We start from the raw sequence: 18,041 nt of genomic DNA on the forward strand, positions 1-18,041 counted from the left end.
TTTCAATCATATTATTCAAAATAACAGCCAGGTACGCTAGCAGCGACATCTATACGAAGTAACAAGAAGTCCAGAGACCTCTCTCTGATAGCAAATTAGGTGAACCACAAATTCAAAGCCTCTTACCAGGGGCTTTTAACGACGATAGAAGTATCCTTTTACTTCGACATGCATCTACGATTCACCTTTGAAAAATTGATCTTTTTGATTGATTGATCTTTTTCGCTCTTTACGTAGAGAAAGACGTTTAAATGAAAGTAAAAGATTGCATTTCATTTCATTTCAATCATATATATATATATATATATATATATATATATATATATATTACAACCTAGAGCTAAGATTAATACTATTACAAGAATTAATATTAAACTCAACAGTCTTCCGGGTAAACCGCGTCGATTTTATCATTGCACCGAGCTTTCGACATCCTCTTCGATGTCTTCTGCAAGGCTTCCGAGGTCTCAGTCTCCCGAACCCCCAGACACTACTAGTTTGATCACTAACTAATGTATTACTGTTACTGGGAACAGAAGACGGTTTATTTATACCGTCGATGGTGACGTGGTTTGGATGGAGGTTGGCATGGGGGTGAGCGTGGGAATTGGCATGGGTGTGAGCGTGGAAGTTGGCGCGAACATTTCTGACAGTAGAATTTTGATTGGCGGATGGAGCGGACAATATTTTGTGTATGAGAGGTCTCCATGTCGAAGGTAACCGTATGCCATCATCTCTTTTATTATGAAGAATTCTATGGTTCTGGAGTTTGCAAAATCAATTTTGCGACCTGCATAAAGATGGTGTTGACCTAGAGCTGAAATTGAATGGGAATTGCGAACAGAAATGGAATGTTTATAAATCCTATTTTGGATTCTATGATTTGTTTGGCCTATATGGGTCGGGGGAAGTCTTAAGGAATTTCATAAACTCTGTGTTGTTTATTTGGAATGATGGAAAGATATTGGCAATTACTGGAGATAGTGGAGAGCCCATTGGAGCACCATTTGTTTGACTGTAGAATTGATTTTGGAAGATGAAAATTATGATGATGATGTTTAGAGTTTCATCTATAGGAATGTTCGTAAAGAGTGAAACGATATTGAAACTTACTAGAATATCTGACGGTGAGATAGGGTATTGTTTAAGAAGTTCGTTGCGTAGGGCAGTTGTATGACAATGGGACGTAGAGGAATAATGGGTTTGTGAATTTTCTGTAGGTCATATATTCGAAGTGTTCTGGAAGACTTTTCAAGAAGAATTAAAGATTGTTTTATATCAACAGGAAGAGAGATTTTATTGAAAATGGCTTTTGTTGTTTTCTCCAGATAGTTTGTTGAATTATTAGGAATTGGTCTGTAGTCTTGAGTATTAATGAGATTTGAGAGTTTAACGATAGAAATGTTTAGGATGACGGTGGCATTATTGGCGGGAAAAATGACTAAATTTGAATTTGACTGAAGAACTTCAGTCCTCTTCTGTTAATTCCGGCTTCTCTGACGACAATTTCAAAAAGAATACTGGACATTGAACTGGACACAATACGGCTTCGGACCATTATTTCGGTATGCGTTCCTGTTTTTATATTTCTTTTAGCAACTATTCCAAATGCTTAAATAGTACTGGTCCTCCAGATTCGAAAATTTTAGCTAATACTTCCTTCTTTTCTGGACTCTTGATTTTCTTTAGTTTTTCTATTATTTCTTTTATTTTTTTTATTAGGCAGTCTTCCCTGTGTTCGTTCTTGATCGGTATTTTGCTTAAGTTCTTCTTCATATTCTGTTGCGGGTTTAAGTAGGGTAGAAACTCCTCAAAGCATCTTTTCCATCTGTTCAGTATTTTCACGTTACTTACTAAATTTCTTCTATTTTTGCTTTTGTAGTGTACATGTCTTCTTTGGTAACCCTTTTTCTCATTTTTCATCGCTCGATATGAGTTTCTAATTTCTCTATTTTTAAATCTTTCTTTCATGCATATCTATTGTATTTTCTTTTCTTTTATATTATAATTCTTCTGGCTCGTTCTCTTTGTTGTATTTTTTCTCTATCTCTGGTATTTTTTCTTACATCATTTTGAGTCTTTCGTTCATCTAGTTCTATTTTACATTTACCGTCAAACCATTCTTTGTATTTATCTTTTATATTTCTATTACTGTCTTGCACTTATTATTTGCATCCATTTTTGTTCAATATTTCTAAATAAAAAAAATATAAGGTATACATTAAATATAGTTTTTAGGTTCTATGCCTTTTAGTCCAGGGAAATATGTTTTTATAAGAACATCTTATGAGCCAGGTATTTAAAAATTTGAGCTTCTCCTATAATATACCTATAGTAAATAAACCTATAGGTTTTCGGCGTGGTTTTTAAATCATTAATAATTTAGTTCAATTTTTTTAATCATCTCTTACCACTTCCGCCAATTTCCACCACTGGCTCGTGTAGGCTTGTATTTATTTTTTAATTATTATTATCACCAATTTTAAAACAATAACAAAGATAAAATATATACATATAATTCGGCTTTTACAACGGCGCTAACACTCATGGGACTATCATTTTAGAAGAGACTAGGTAAAAAATATAAAATTATGAGACATTTATGTGATCGAAGGGATAAAATCCTGTCGCAGAGGCAAATAGCTGATATATCTGACTGACTCGTTTTCAAATTCATCATTTTAAAATGACCGACAAATATAGTAAATCGATAAAATGGAAATAGGCCAGTGGATGAAAAATATAGATATACAATAACAAATATAACCATTCCAATATCGACTCCCTTTGTCTTACTCCTGTTCTGTGCCTTGTCTGCTGGAAATTTGTGTTCTTTGGACTATTTTATTTTACTTCAAAAATTGTGTGTGTATTTTCCTCTGAATTTATTGTTATATTCACTTGCGTTTTTCACCTTTACATAGCTTTATATTGCTTTATCATTATATATTACCTATATCTATTATTTGACTTGATTGTTACGTTCTATAAAAATTTTGTTGTTAGATTATGATTTAATCTTAGATGCCCATTACAGCTTGCTTAAAAAGTCAATTTTAATATTAAATTGAGCTGGGTTATACCTTCTAACAAGGCCAGGATTTGCGTGTTTTACGATGACAACCTAATGTGTGCTTCAAGACGTTTTATGTAGCGTGTAACAGCAGGTAATAGCTATTGAAAAATCCATTAAAAAAGTATCGTGAAACGCTACGTGGTTGATATAATAATTACAAAGCAAAGCAGATTTAATTTTTATAGTACAATAAATAGTACGCAAAATTAACAGCAATAAACAACATATTTTACTTAAATATTTCGGATTATCAGCATTTGATGTGTAACAGGTGATATTGTTTTTCACAGATACTTTTCAGGCTATTTGAAAATTAATTTTGTATTGTCTTGTTAACCCTTTGTATTGATCACAAGCTGCAATATTTCAGATAAGACAAAGACATTTTTAAGGGTCTCTATAACATTGCCATCGCATGGCGTTATCCAGCTATTGTCTATTATTAAATATGTCACTTTTTCTTCTCCTTGTCTGGTCTCACAACTCGGAGTGAGTATTAGCCACATGCAATATCGCCCTCCATCTTCCGCGATCTTGTGCTTCCATTTCTGATCATTATACCTTTTTGTACTCTGTTGTCTTCTGTTCTTACCACATGACCAGCTTATCTTATCCGGTTATCTTTTATATGTCTGATAATGTTTTCACTACCATGCAGAATCACCCATTTAGCAACTGGCCGAAGACTTTATTTTTACAGTGATAGTTTAGACTGTCTTTTTAACAGTGTAGATCTCAATAATGTTAAAAGATAGACTAATGTTCTATTTCCAGCAGTTATTCTTGCTGATATCTCTTGTTCTGCTTGGCTGTCATTTGCGATTACCGCGCACCAGATACTTTAAACTCATTTACTAGTTCGAAATTGTGATCATTAAGAGGAATATTGTGATACTACTATGTATTTCGTCTTTTCTTCATTTACTTGAATTACCGAGACTCTGAGAAGACCCAAATTACCTGCTTTCTCCTCGAGTCGTGAAAACTCCACTTACACGTCTCTTGTAGAATGAGATACTGTATCTGTGTCATCAGCAAAGGCAAACAACAGTTTCGAACTTTGATTGGAAAAACCTACCTACCAGCTCCGTCTGTATTTTACTTATTGCATGTTCCAAGGGAAAATTGGACAGCAATGGTGACAACGTTTACTTGTGTGAGTTCTGATGTTATACCAAATGGCGTTGATGTTCTAACTTTACATGTGTATCATGCACATTTGTGTTAACTCCACTAATTTTCTTGTTTTTCCCATTTCTTGCGTTGCTAGTCATAGCCTGCTTCTTTTTATGGAATGATATGCTTGCTGGAAATCCACGAAGATTTGGTTTATTTTCCGGTGTGTGAGTTTTTTAGCCAGATAACTGCTAGAACTTTATATACTGCACATATATATATATATATATATATATATATATATATATATATATATATATATATATATATAGTATGCCCCTATATTTTAGTAATTGTTGTTTATTGCTTCTTATATATGGGTACTGTGAGGCTTTCATTACACACTCAATGCATTTTGCAATGTAAATTTTAAAATATATTTATTACACTAACTCTTACACCCGAATTTCTCTTATATATAGTTCGCCTCTTTCTTTGAAATGCTTCCAGTACCCAGTAGAATTCTGTCGATATCAGAACAACGCCAAACACCGTGAAAGTTCGATCAAATGGATAGAAAGGGGCTGGCGTACTTTATTTCCACATCTGCAGAAGATAATGTATTATCTTACTCCTCCGCCTGATTTTCAATATTTAGGAAATTTAAAGTGCTCCTTCCATCGTTCGATGTTTCTGAGGTCTTCTATTTTATTTCTCATAACTTTTGTTTTCCCAACACTTCCACCTTCTCTCATTGTATTTACCTCCCATAGGATTTCCTTACCTGATTCATCTCTACTTAGTCTATTTCTGTCGTATTTCCCATATTTGTCGAACTAGGTAGCTCTTCTTATTAGCTCTGAGAAATCGTCTTGTCTGTGAAAATCTCTTTTATTTTCATCTGTAGGATGTAGTGGTTCAATATTTTAAAAGTTAATGAAAGTAAGATAATGCTTCCGTAAACTTACAATAATATTTTTCAACGCTAGTAGCTTAAATGTGTCTCTGGTAGTTTTCGTGTTAAATCGAAAACTTTGTCAGTGGACTGACCTATTCAGCTCACATTTTCATTAGTGGGATGCAGTAATTATTAGTTATCTTATTTACATTTGCAATTAGGAATATTGATGGAAAACGAACATATTGTTTTGATGTCGCTTATAATTTATTTCTCAAAAGTTAATTACTGTTGACAAATTCTATGTAATTAAATTGGTATTAATTAGTTCATCAGACCAGTGTATTAGTTAGATAATCACTATGTTCGATTTATTTAAATTTTCGTATCTATATATACAATTTTTATTTCTTGATTGGAATTTGTACAATTTGTTTGCGATTTAAACTTCTTTTTTTTTTAACGTGACTGTCTGTTCTTCAATATGCCTCCAGTAAGTTGTTATATTAAACTGGTGCAGCATACGTTGTAAATCATCTTTACTTTGAGAGCTTAGTATTACGTCGTCTGGGTAAGAGATTATGTAAAGTTGTTTTTCTCCCATTTATTATCCTGTTTTAGTTTACTTTTTTTAAATTTCATCCATGATTAGGTTGAACAATAGAGGGCTCAGAATGGAATCAGAAAGGGAGGAAATCCCCTTTTCTTATCCCATTGTCAGCTTCAATTGGGTCAGTTAGTTCTTTTTGTACTTTTATTTTTATTGTATTATACTGGCAGATATTTTCGATCGTTTTAATAATTTCTAGAGGTATCTCTCTTCCTTACAATAAGTGGATAACGTCCTGTAATTGACCCTATCAACCGCTTTGTTTTCAAAACACTTTTTTCGTATCAACTTATTTTTTATTATGATTTTTTATATTTAATGGTGTCCTTTAAAAACACATTTTTGATAGCCCCATAGGGTCTAGTCTTTCGCCCCTTCTAAGTAGCTACGTCATGGATAATGTTTGTATCAACATTGGTAATGATTGTATCAACAACTGCACTTTTTGCATTCCTTTCATTAAAAGGTATGTAGATGATTTAGTTTTGGCAGTTCTTAAACACAAAATTCATGAAACAGTTAACATTTCAACAATCATAATCAACATATACAATTCACAGTTGAGAAAAAGGTGGAAGATTCTTTACCATTCCTTGACATGAGAATTGTAAGAACTACAGATAATGTGTTGAAAACCAGATGGTTTAGAAAACCCATATGTAGCAATAGATTTATAAGCTATTACTCACATCATCCAAACAAGCTGAAAATGAACCAAATAACAGGATTAAAAGAATGTGTTTTAAGGCTTCCTCATCCAGATTACCTACAGGAAGATCTTCAATTGTTGAAAACTATTTTAATTGAGAACTCTTCACAGAGAACTCCTACAAATATGCTACATAGAATGCTTTTTTCTAATACTGTTAATATAACTAACTTAACACCATTTTTTGAGAAATTTCAGAACATTGTATCCAACAATCAGAACATATATTACCCTTCACTGCCCTATATACCATCATTAACACCTAAATTATTACAAATACTAAAGGTTATTGGCAATATATAAATAGCAACAAAAAACATCAAAACTATTTCATCTTTGTATTCAAAAACTAAATTGCCTATACCCGAAACACCAGACATTACCACAAATGAAGAACTTCCTACTACTTCCTACCAAACAAATTCCTGAAATATTGTGGACAAGTAGTGACAGAACAATTAACAACATTAATTAATAAAATTATAAAACACAATAAAATACCGGAAGAACGGAGAACGAGTGAACTAATTCTACTATTCAAAACAGGAGATAAAACAGTCAAAAAACTACAGAGGTATAAGCTTGGTAAATACTACGCTAAAACTTACAACTAAAATTTAACAAGTGCTAATAAATCAGAGGATAAGTTTAGAAGATGAACAACAGGGTTTTACTAGTGAAAGATAGTATAAAGATGCAATATTCGTTATAAAGCAAATTACTGAGAAATTACTAGAATATAATAGACCAACATTTCTGTGTCTGATTGACCTAAGGAAAGCGTTTGACAGATATAAAGATATAATCCATCTTAAGTATAATAGAGAAGTTCCCTTCAATAAAACAAACAACAAAACAAAATGGAATTCAGAATAGATAGACAATTTACAGAACCTATAGAAATAGGCAGCGGAATAAGACAAGAGGATTCATTGAGCCCCATGCTCTTTAATTTGATCATGGATGAAATCATTAAAAGCGTTAACAAAGGAAAAGGATACAGAATGGGAAACAAAGAAATAAAAATACTCTGTTACGCAGACGACGCAATATTGATAGCCCAAGTTGAAGATAGTCTGCAAAGAATGGTCCACAGATTTAACATACAAGCAAAAGAATTTAATATGAAAATCTCATCTCAGAAAATAGTAGTCAGCACAGAACCAACCAGATGTAAAAAAAAATTGAAAGAAGTGAGAGATCAAGAACAAAAAGCAAATAGACTGGCAGGATGCCTTAATAACACTATATGACTAAACAGACACATTAACACCAAATAAATATTATTGAATGTATATACGTGTTGGTCTTCTATATTTGTGTTCCCTATTCGTGCAGAAGTTTATCATCATTTCTCCATTTTCGTTTATAACATCCTCGTTATGTTTTTGCTTTATTGCAGGTATTACTTGGTTGCCTAATCAAGCGTTAAAATCACCCAGTATTATCATGTGCCCTCTGACTTGGTCTGGTCATATATGATTATGATTACTGATCATAATTTGACTCCATTTATGGAACAGTCTTATAGAAAAGTCTGATACTGTTGACACCTTTCTTTCACACACAATCATAGGGAATATGCAACAAATTGGTAGATTCAAATCCACAAAAATACTTTTAAACTATTACATATATTGATTTTGTTGTATTGAGGCATAATCAATTCGACGGCCTTACTATTTATTAACAAAACGAACGTTATTGATTTATAAATTTTCATTAATGTACTAAAGTGGTGCGATAATTCAGCCTCGGATTTTATTTAATTTTGATTATGACCAACTAATCCTAGAATTAGAATATCTAGGTCTATTTATTCGATATGACAAAAACAAAGCTCATATTTCACGTTTATTGGACACAGCAATTAATGTTATTTATACTGCAACACAAATTTTTGTATTGTATCTATTATTAATCAACTGTTTTTCAAACGAATACGCTATTTAATTTATGTCAAAGCACGGTAAACAACAAAGGAAATTTTATAAATGATGTACAGTCAAACCAAAGTTACTTTTAATGGATATAAACACAAAAGGGATATATCATTTAATAAAAACACTAAATTTCATTGAATATTTTATATATTTTTTTTGGGTTCAAAAAAATATAATTATAAAAAATAATTAATTTCGATTTACTTTGTCTAGATCCTGTAGGCATCAGCCGTGTACCACACTTCTTGTGTTAAAAGCCTTAAAAGGTGTTATTATACACTAGTTTTAATATATATTGATCTTAAAGTTTCACCCAAATAAAAATTGTTACATTCACACAGAATTTTATAAACAGAGTTGTTTGATCTTTTTTTTATTTTTGGGTTTTATTTTGGATAAGAATCTAGGTGTTGTTTAGTTTAAATGTAGTTGTAATTTGTTTCATATCTTTTTAATCCAGAATATGATGGTTTTCTGCTCAGAATTCTTTCTATATGTATGGATTTGTTTGAAATTTGGACAGAAAGTAATAAATAGCTTAAAGATCAAAATGTACCCTATGCCAATATGTGCTTTTCCTCTGGGGGCGGTTACCATTCCAACTGAGGGTGGAAAAAGTTTAATGAACAACTATGGTAGTCGCTAGAATAGTGAATTTTAAGACAAAAATGTACTTTTGACGTGAAATGAATTTTTTCTCAAAGTAAATTACTCATCAAAATGTACTCGTCAAAATATACTAAAAGTCAATTACTCGCATTTGACAGAGTAGGAATTACAGATATAATATATCTCTTCTATAATAAATACTTCCAGTTGTATATTATAAAAATAATTAAAAATGTCTATCAAAACAATAAGATTAAGTTCACAATAGATGTACAACTTATTGAACCTACAGATACGGCAAATGCAAAGAGACAGTGGGATTCACTAAGCCCTAGGATAGTCAATCTAAACATGCATTAAATCATAAAAAGTGTCAATAAACGAAGAGGATACTGAATGGTGTCATCAATGGTGGACACAGCTAAAACGCCAGAGTTTTGGAAACAGTAGAAATGAAAATACTCGTGAGAAAGAATTACAGGAAATATGTTCATAGAGCGAATAAGGAGTGACGATATCAGAAAAAAATGTAAGCTACAGGGTATAAACGAGGTGACACTAAATAGCAAAAAGGACGGAATGAAAATGGAGTAGAATGGTGGACTACAGTCTACAGCAAGTGGTAGAATACGTATGCCAATGAAGAAGATAAATTTGTTCTCTATAATCATTTTTACTAGAATATATACAAATGTTTTTCTTCGAAAAACGCCTTTTTACTCAGGTTTTTTCTGGCTCTGTCAGATAAAGGCTTAATAATCTCTTTTTTAATATTTACGTTGCGAACTGTTGGTTTTCTATATATTTGGTGTCGTCTTTAACACGCCCAGAAATAGTGACTAGTAATGAGTTGTTATTTTGAGAACAAAAATTTCACAATAAATATTACAGGCAAGAAAATTCATATGGCACAGCAGGTTTTGAAAAGGCTTTTGATACTTTCATTTAAAAAATAAAAGTGGAAAATAATGGAAAACTTATCTTATAAATTTTGAATTTGTTGAATAAAAAGATATTGGTAGCGCTACGATAATATAAAAGACAATATTTTTAAAAAGTTCGGAATAATAGTAACAATTTACTTACACGAGGTAGTATCCTGGGATTGTATTTGTTTGGAAATATAATTAATAAATAATTTATTTGACATTTTTATACTTTTTTTTATTAATCTCAAAGAATTATAAATTTAAAATACGTTCTTCTTTAAAACAAAGCTAAGAAAGAAATTTTGAAAATTGGATAAAGCTTGAAATATTTTGGAAATATCGTAGAAAAATAATAAAGTGGTTTTATATTATTTATATTTGATCATTTTAAGACCTCATTTAAGCAGCAAAAACATGCAACTAACGAACTAACTGCTTGGTATTTGCTCAAATACAAACGTGTTAATCTATTACTTCAAAATCATAATTATCTAATTCTAAGCAACTGTCTACAACATAAAGTTATTTTTTTAATTAAACAAAAAATATCATTACCGAGTGATAAATAGTCCTGATCATTAATATTAACCTCTTCTATCTCTATAAATCCTCGGAGGAATGTCGTGAGCAGAGCTGGATACCACGCAAAAGAGCGGGAAACACTAAGACCACGTGATAGAGCGCTCCGACGGAAACGGGACGTCCAAATCAGCCGTTAACAGTTACGCTACTGAAAACTGAACCACCGTCGAACTTACAACCAGCGGCACTGTTCGCAGGAAGCGAAAAACGGCGCAGAACGAAGTGTCCGAAGAGCACGCGAGTCACTCAGGAAGTGGTAAAAGCTCAGGATGACAGGTAAAGCTTATAGTTGTAATTGTAGGTATGTCGTGTTTGTCAGCGGGGATTTCCTCTTTCGGATTTTGTTTTGATGGGTGAAAATATAAAACATTTTAAGCATTTTTTAATGATCAAAATAAGTTGTTTTCTGCCGCTGACAAAGTTGGCTATGAATTTACAATACAAAATTTGCTTAAAACAAGAACAGTCAGACTATATAATTTTTGAGGCATTTGGTAACTCAAGAATAGATGTAGATAACGCATAGATTATACAAGAAATTTGTGGAACATCGAGAGCGCTGTTAAATGAGTATAAATGTGAAAAATAAGACTATCAGCGGATATAATTTTTAATAAATTTAATTCGTTGTGAACTATGACGATTAGGGACAACTCGAAATGTCGAAACATATATTCCTAAAATAATACAATTTTTAAAATGTTTGCGTTATAGACAAATAACTAAGCAGTGTCGTGGTAAGGATAGATGTAAGTTTTGCGGTAATGAACATATTAGTGATACTTGCGAGAAACAAAACAACCCTTTGTGTATTTTTGTACAGGCAATCATTCTGCTACCGATAAATTTAATTGTCCAGAATTTTTCGAACAAAAATCAATTAAACGGTTAATGACAACAGAAAACATAAGTTACAAGGAAGCCATTCTTCTTCTTTCAGTGCCTATTCGTTCCGAATATTGGCAATCATTCTGGCTATAATTATTTTATTGACTGATGATTTAAATAGATTCGTTGTTGTTGTGGAGAACCATTTCCTCAGGTTCTTCAACCATGATATTCTCCTTCTCCCAATTCCTCGCTTTCCGAATACTTTACCCTGTAGGATTACCTTCAGTAATCTGTATTTAGTGCTGTTTCTCATTATATGTCCGAGATATTCCAACTTTCTCCTTTTAATGGTATACATCACCTCTCTTTCTTTGCCCACTCTTCGTAATACGGTCTCGTTGGTTATCTTGTCTGTCCATGATATCCTTAGAATTCGCCTGTATAGCCACATCTCGAAGGCTTCAAGTTTTTTCTCCATTGCTTCAGTTAGTGTCCAGGATTCAAGTCCGTAATACAATATTGAGAAGATATAACATCGTAGGAGCCTTACTTTTATCTCCAGATTAGGAAGCCATTAATAGACATAAATCAAGCTATGCTTCAGCTACCAAATCTCCCACAGAGGGATCTAAATATACAGTCAATGTTAAAAGAAAGATAATCGCAACAAGTCCAAACAACAAATACTCAAGGCAATTTGTCCAAGCAACAAATATTCCACAATATCACAAGGTACCTTTTAGTCAGCCAAGTAGTTCTTCTTTCACTCACTATGATGCTGCATGCATACAGAGCAACACAATACTGGAATCAATTCTAAAAGTTATAAAAGAATATTTACCAACAGATGATAAGCAAATGTTAAATTCAATTAAAAGGAATATTTTACCAATTCTTAATAACAGTCAACAATAAATTTAATATCCTTCAATATAATATAAGATCATTAATACACAATAAAGGGTTAATAAAAAAAAATTTGTTTGAAAATATTCATTCGAGTATTTTAAGTGAAACTTGGTTAAAGAAACATTTGAAACCAAATTTTAATGGGTATCATTTGTTTCGTTCAGATAAAGAGGATGGATATGGTGGTGCAGGTATTCTTCTTAAGAAAAATATTGCTTTTAACAATACAAAGAGTTTTAAGAGTATTGAAGGTTTAATGACTCTCTAGCTGTTAAAGTAAGTAACTTATTTACATTAAATATTTATTCGATACATGCCAAACGGAAATTAAACATATCTGAAAGAAGTTGGTCATTGTTTTTTGAAAGACTGGAAAAACCTGTTTTTTTGGCGAGCGACTTTAATTGTCACCATCAAGTGTGGGGTTGTGATATTACTGATAGAGCAGGAATTAATTTACTTTCAGCAATTGGAAATACCAACCTAGTTTTTCCTAATAATGGCGCGGAAACTCTCATCCCTTCATTAAATCAAAAGAATAAATCGGCAATAGACCTTTTTATTGTATCTCTTGATTTGGTTACATTATGCAATTGGCAAAACAAAAATAACTACTTTAGGATCTAATCATTTTCCTATATTAATAGAAATCAGAAGTAATACTTATATTATTAAAACAAATAAAAACAGATGGAATTTAAACAAAGCAAATTGGTCACTTTTTTCTGAAAATATTGAAATAATATAAAACGATATGATAAATGTATAGCATTAAACAAAGCAACAGAAAATTCAATATCTAAAAAGAAAAAAGTGATCAATTCGAAATTTAATAAACATTGGTGGAATGAACAATGTGACATATTAGTGAAAAATCAAAAAGATGCTCTTTTGCGATTTAAACTAAACTCAAATGCAGAAAATTATATTTGTCTACAAAGAACAATGGTTTTGTCTAAAAAAACTAATAAAAAAGCGCGAAAAGAATCTTGGAGGAATTTTTGTACTCCAATAAATAAAAATACACCAATTACACAAATATAGACAGAGGTTAGAAAATTAAAAAAAATTGTAAAGAACCAGTCAGTAAGATAGTAGCAGAAAAGTGGACAAAAACCTTTATAAACCAAGTCACGCCGCCATGGGTTGAAGAAGAAGAAGCAGTATACCTTCTTCAAGTAGAAAATATCAATAAAATTGCAATGGACAGCCTGTTAAAAAAAGTCTCAAAGAATTCCAGTCATCAAAATACCAAAACCAAATATACCAAAATATCAGTTTGGGTTTAAAAAAGCTCATTCCAGAATAAAAAATATTACTCATATAGTCACTTACATTAATACTTCATTCTCATTAAACCGTTCTACCACAGCGTTGTTTATGGATATTGAGGGAGCCTACAATAAAGTAAATCTAGGAATTCGACATCAAGAAATGGTGCGAATTGGATTTAGTTGTGAATTTTCTAAAAAAATAATAAAATTATATTGTAATCGCATAATTAACCTTAAAATAAATGAGGAAATTTACCTCAGGGTAGCGTTTTAAGTCCTATATTGTATACAATCTATACCTTTGACCTAGAAACGCTAACAGACGAATTCAGGAACTTTAAACCAATTTTTTCTTCGATTTAAGCAATGGTGTCACAAGAAAAGATTAAAGATTTCACTAACGAAATCGAAATCATGGATATGCACCTGGAAACGAACTGTTCCCAATCAGATTGTTTTAGTAGAACATAGATAAAAATTTTCTATCAATTGTTTCAGAGTAACAATTGATAGAAAATTAGTCTGGAAAGAGCACATAGAAAGAATATTAAAAAAATCCGAGAAAGAAATAAATATATTAAGAGCTGTAAGTTCTTACAGCTGGGGAGCCGATCCAGAAATGTCTTTGTTATTATACAGGTCATTTATTAGATGAATTCTGGATTACGGATGCTTTCTATACTCTCAAGCAGCCTTCAGTAACCTAAAAAAGTTAGATAATTTAGTGAATAAATGTCAAAGATTGTCCCTTGGAGCCTTTAAAGGTACACCAATTTCAAATTTTTATGTAGAATGTTATGAAATGCCTTTAGAGCTAAGAAGAAAATATCTCTGTAATAAATTTTTGTGTAAAATTTTATCTAAAAATAGTAGTCTGGTTAGTAAAGTTCACAACCTATTTATAATGGATTTAACTAATAAGTACTGGAAGAAAAACTTACGATAATATACAGATATTATGTATAAAAACGAACTGTTACCGATATACCAAACAAACTTAACTAATGTGCCTGAGATAGAAATACAATTTCTATCGAAATAGAAAATAGAAATTGAAAAAAAGACGGAAAAACGTCTTGTGCATTTGGGACCCTACACAAAACTATTTCGAGGCTAAAAAACTTCCAAGTGAATTTTCAAGTTATTCAGCTGAACAACTCGCTATATTAGAAGCATTAAAATATATTAAAACTAATTTATTTAATAATAAATTTTTTTAATAATATCAGATTGTATAAAATGGTTTTACATAAACTTTCAAATATATCTACTAACATTAATAATAATTATATCTTACAAAATATATTAACCAATTTTAAATACTTGTATAAGGAAGGAAAAATAGTTAAGTTTGTTTGGGTTAAAGCTCATTGTGGGATCATCCATAATTAAAAAGTAGACATACTGGCCAAGGAAGCATTGGATTTCGATAATTTTGTAAATTATTTATTAATTCCGAAAGACCTTTATATTATTTCAAAAAACATAATTAGGCAGGAATGGAAGGATAAATATGATCATTCCACCAAGGGCCTTTTTTATAAAGGCATTCAGCCGAAAATTCTTACCAAACGATGGTTCTGCAATTTTATAACAAAAAAAGATGCAATCAGAATTATCTGTAAAATTCGATTCAATCATTCCCTAGCACCATCTCACTTATTTAAATTAAAAATTGTAAATTCCCGAAACACGAGTGTGGAGAATATGGCACACTAGAACATATGATATTAAATTATAGTAAAAATAGAATAAAGACCAAATTTTTTATGAAGTTTTAGAAGTTTATAAGTTGCTGTATCAATACATAAGCAGTTTAAAAATAAGGATATGAAACAATAGTCTATAAAGACCAACGTATACCAAAACTTGTACACAAATGGAAAAAAAATAGACAAAAAAATTAAATAAATAAAAAATATATTAAAAAAATAAGAATCAAAAGATATATAAAACAAAATAAAAAAATCATTTTATGAATAAAAAAAATATTAAACAATATTAATATAAAAAAATACATAAAAAATATTGAAAATAAAAAAAAGAAAACAACAAAAAAAATAAATAAAAAAAAACACTGCTTGCGGAACTGGATAATAGTGGAAAAACATAACCACTGGGCACTGGATGCATGGATACGATACCTACTACTAAAAAATTGTATACAAAATTGTATAAAAAATATATGATGTTTGTACATAAGTTCACCAATTGTATAATGTAGAATTTTTTACCGTAGTATATTGTTTTTAAAATATTAATAATGTAAATTTCAAATATTAATAGATTTTTTTTAATCATTGTCAAGAATCAAAGTCAAACATGTTAGACAAATGAAACCATAGGGTTCGCAGTCAATACCAACCACACACACAACTCTTTTTTACGCCCCGGGAGACTCTATATTTATTATATATCTTGGAAAATTGGCCATAACCTGAAAAAATTAATGTTAATATTACGACAAAAAATCTCATTGGGGCAGATTTTAATTTACAGCGCCATTTTCATGGCTTTAATTAAAATTTATAGAAAATTAAATTAAAGTTTCAAGTACCCAGTAATTAAATACTGCCCAATGATCCTATCCTTTCACACAACGTTTATAAAATCTGATTTTCAATGAAAGGTCAAGCATAAACTAGAAACCCTACCACATTCCTATATATCGCCTGTTTTTAATTAAAGTTTAATGAGAAAATGAAATAGCAAAGGATTATATGCGTCGTAAAAACCAGGATATTTTCTATTATTAAATTGACTAATTTAATTTTTAAATTTATCGTGAATAATTGGATATTTAGATAATGTCTCCTGAAGTTCCAGACGAAACGTCACACAGTGGGTAAAATGTGGAAAACGTAGCCGAAAACAAAGTCCCGGAATAAAATTTTTCTATAGGGATTTTTGACTATTAAGTTGTCTATTGAAAGGAAAGTTGGCACTATTGAATTTCGATTATAGAAACAGACAGCCGATTAATTTTTAAGTTGCAGAATAGATCAAACTACGCATGTTTTCTTTAGTGAAGCGTGGGACTAGCTTAGCTTAAAAGTTAGTGCGTCTTTAAACGTTGACCAACTTTTTCTTTTCATCAGATATAAAACATAAATAATATTTCTCTATGTACGTACTTTGTTTTTTAATGCATTAAGCTAGTAAAAAATATAATCACAATAGTTTGTTTATCAACAATTCCTGAACAAAAATATGTAAAAATAAATCGAAAATTTGGGTATTAGGCCGCATTAGAAGTACAGCTAATTGACTTTCAAAATAACTTGGAAATCCGCACTACAGCCATTACTCCGGTAATAAATAACTTCTAAAAATTCAATGGTAAAGTGTCAATATGTATGCAATGTTTAAAAACTGATATAAACATATAGTTATCGTTTTTTCAGAGATTTATGGGTTTCTTTATACTCCTAGCGTAGTAAAGAAACCGACATGCAATTTTGGAATATTACTGGAACACAATCTTCGCATCGTCATTACTTTGACATCGATATTGACGTAATGTTAAAAACAGCCTGATTATCAACTCTACATGCATGGATTCGGTGATTCTAATGTTGAAGAAGCTGAAGATAAAGATGTAAAACAAAAAAAAGAAAGCGTATTACCTCGGAAAGTCTTAAAAAAAAAATTATGACTCCTGATAGACACACCAAAACCCGATTTTGGCATGACTATGCCATCATCATCATTCTCAGCATGTTTTACCGATTATGGTGCAGCTACCCTTACATAGTCATTCTTCATTTCTGCCCACGCTTGTCTAATATCCTTATGTCTTGGCTTGTTTCCTTATGTCATAGTCCCATCTTAAATTTTGACGTCTTTTGATCTTCTTGGTCTCTTGACGCCTTTTGGATACCACAGTGTAATTCAAGTGGACCACCTATTGTCTGTTCTTCTCGCATATGACTGTCTTATATCAATATATCAGCTTGTATAACCGGAATCGACGAAGAACTGATCCATCGTGTTCATATTATTTTACAAAAAATTTTAACTGGTGAAGAAATTCTTTTTCTTCTTCTTCTTGTTCCTTTTTATAAACAATTCTGCTTGTTCATTGGCGGATTAATACCTCTGTGGAAGGTTGTCACTCCATCTTTTGCGCGGTCGTCCGATACTTCTTGTGGTAAAGAAATTGATATAGAAAAATTTCGGAAGTATACAGAAATAGCCAAGGTACTTTGTTGTAACTATATATGTCTATTGTTTGTAACTATATACCCATCGAAGCTCACCGATTACTGATCTATGGACCCAACGTAATTACAGCAGCATTATTACCAATAGACAAACTATCAGAAAAAGCTTATTACCAGAAGCGATACCTCTCTTAGTCCCCCTTCGGATTTCTTAAGACACTGATGATAATGATTCAGAAAAGGATATTTGTTTCTACAGATTTCTATGAAGATCAAGACTCCGGCGGTATATTAGCTATTTTGAAGATGACCCTGAAGAAACGCTTACACAACATGACAGCAGACGAAAACATAAAGATTGGAAAAAATGATTGTTATACGATTGTAATATT

The 18,041-nt window shown here is 31.3% G+C and overlaps 1 protein-coding gene across 3 annotated transcripts in view; it reads right to left on the minus strand.

Annotated features, from left to right (window-relative positions):
- The window catches only part of LOC140437865 (calcium/calmodulin-dependent protein kinase kinase 1), a 189,363-nt gene that overhangs the window by 73,604 nt on the left and 97,718 nt on the right, over positions 1-18,041 (minus strand). The window contains exon 1 of one of the 3 annotated variants that reach the window (XM_072527656.1): positions 10,446-10,632. The exons of the other annotated variants lie outside the window; for them this stretch is intronic. The gene's annotated coding sequence lies outside the window, so the exon portion shown is untranslated. Of the gene's footprint in view, positions 1-10,445; positions 10,633-18,041 lie in introns of those variants that run through there. 3 annotated transcript variants of the gene reach the window in all.

The sequence above is a fragment of the Diabrotica undecimpunctata genome, chromosome 3 (assembly GCF_040954645.1).
Source record: "Diabrotica undecimpunctata isolate CICGRU chromosome 3, icDiaUnde3, whole genome shotgun sequence".
NCBI classification, from domain to species: Eukaryota; Metazoa; Arthropoda; class Insecta; order Coleoptera; family Chrysomelidae; genus Diabrotica; species Diabrotica undecimpunctata.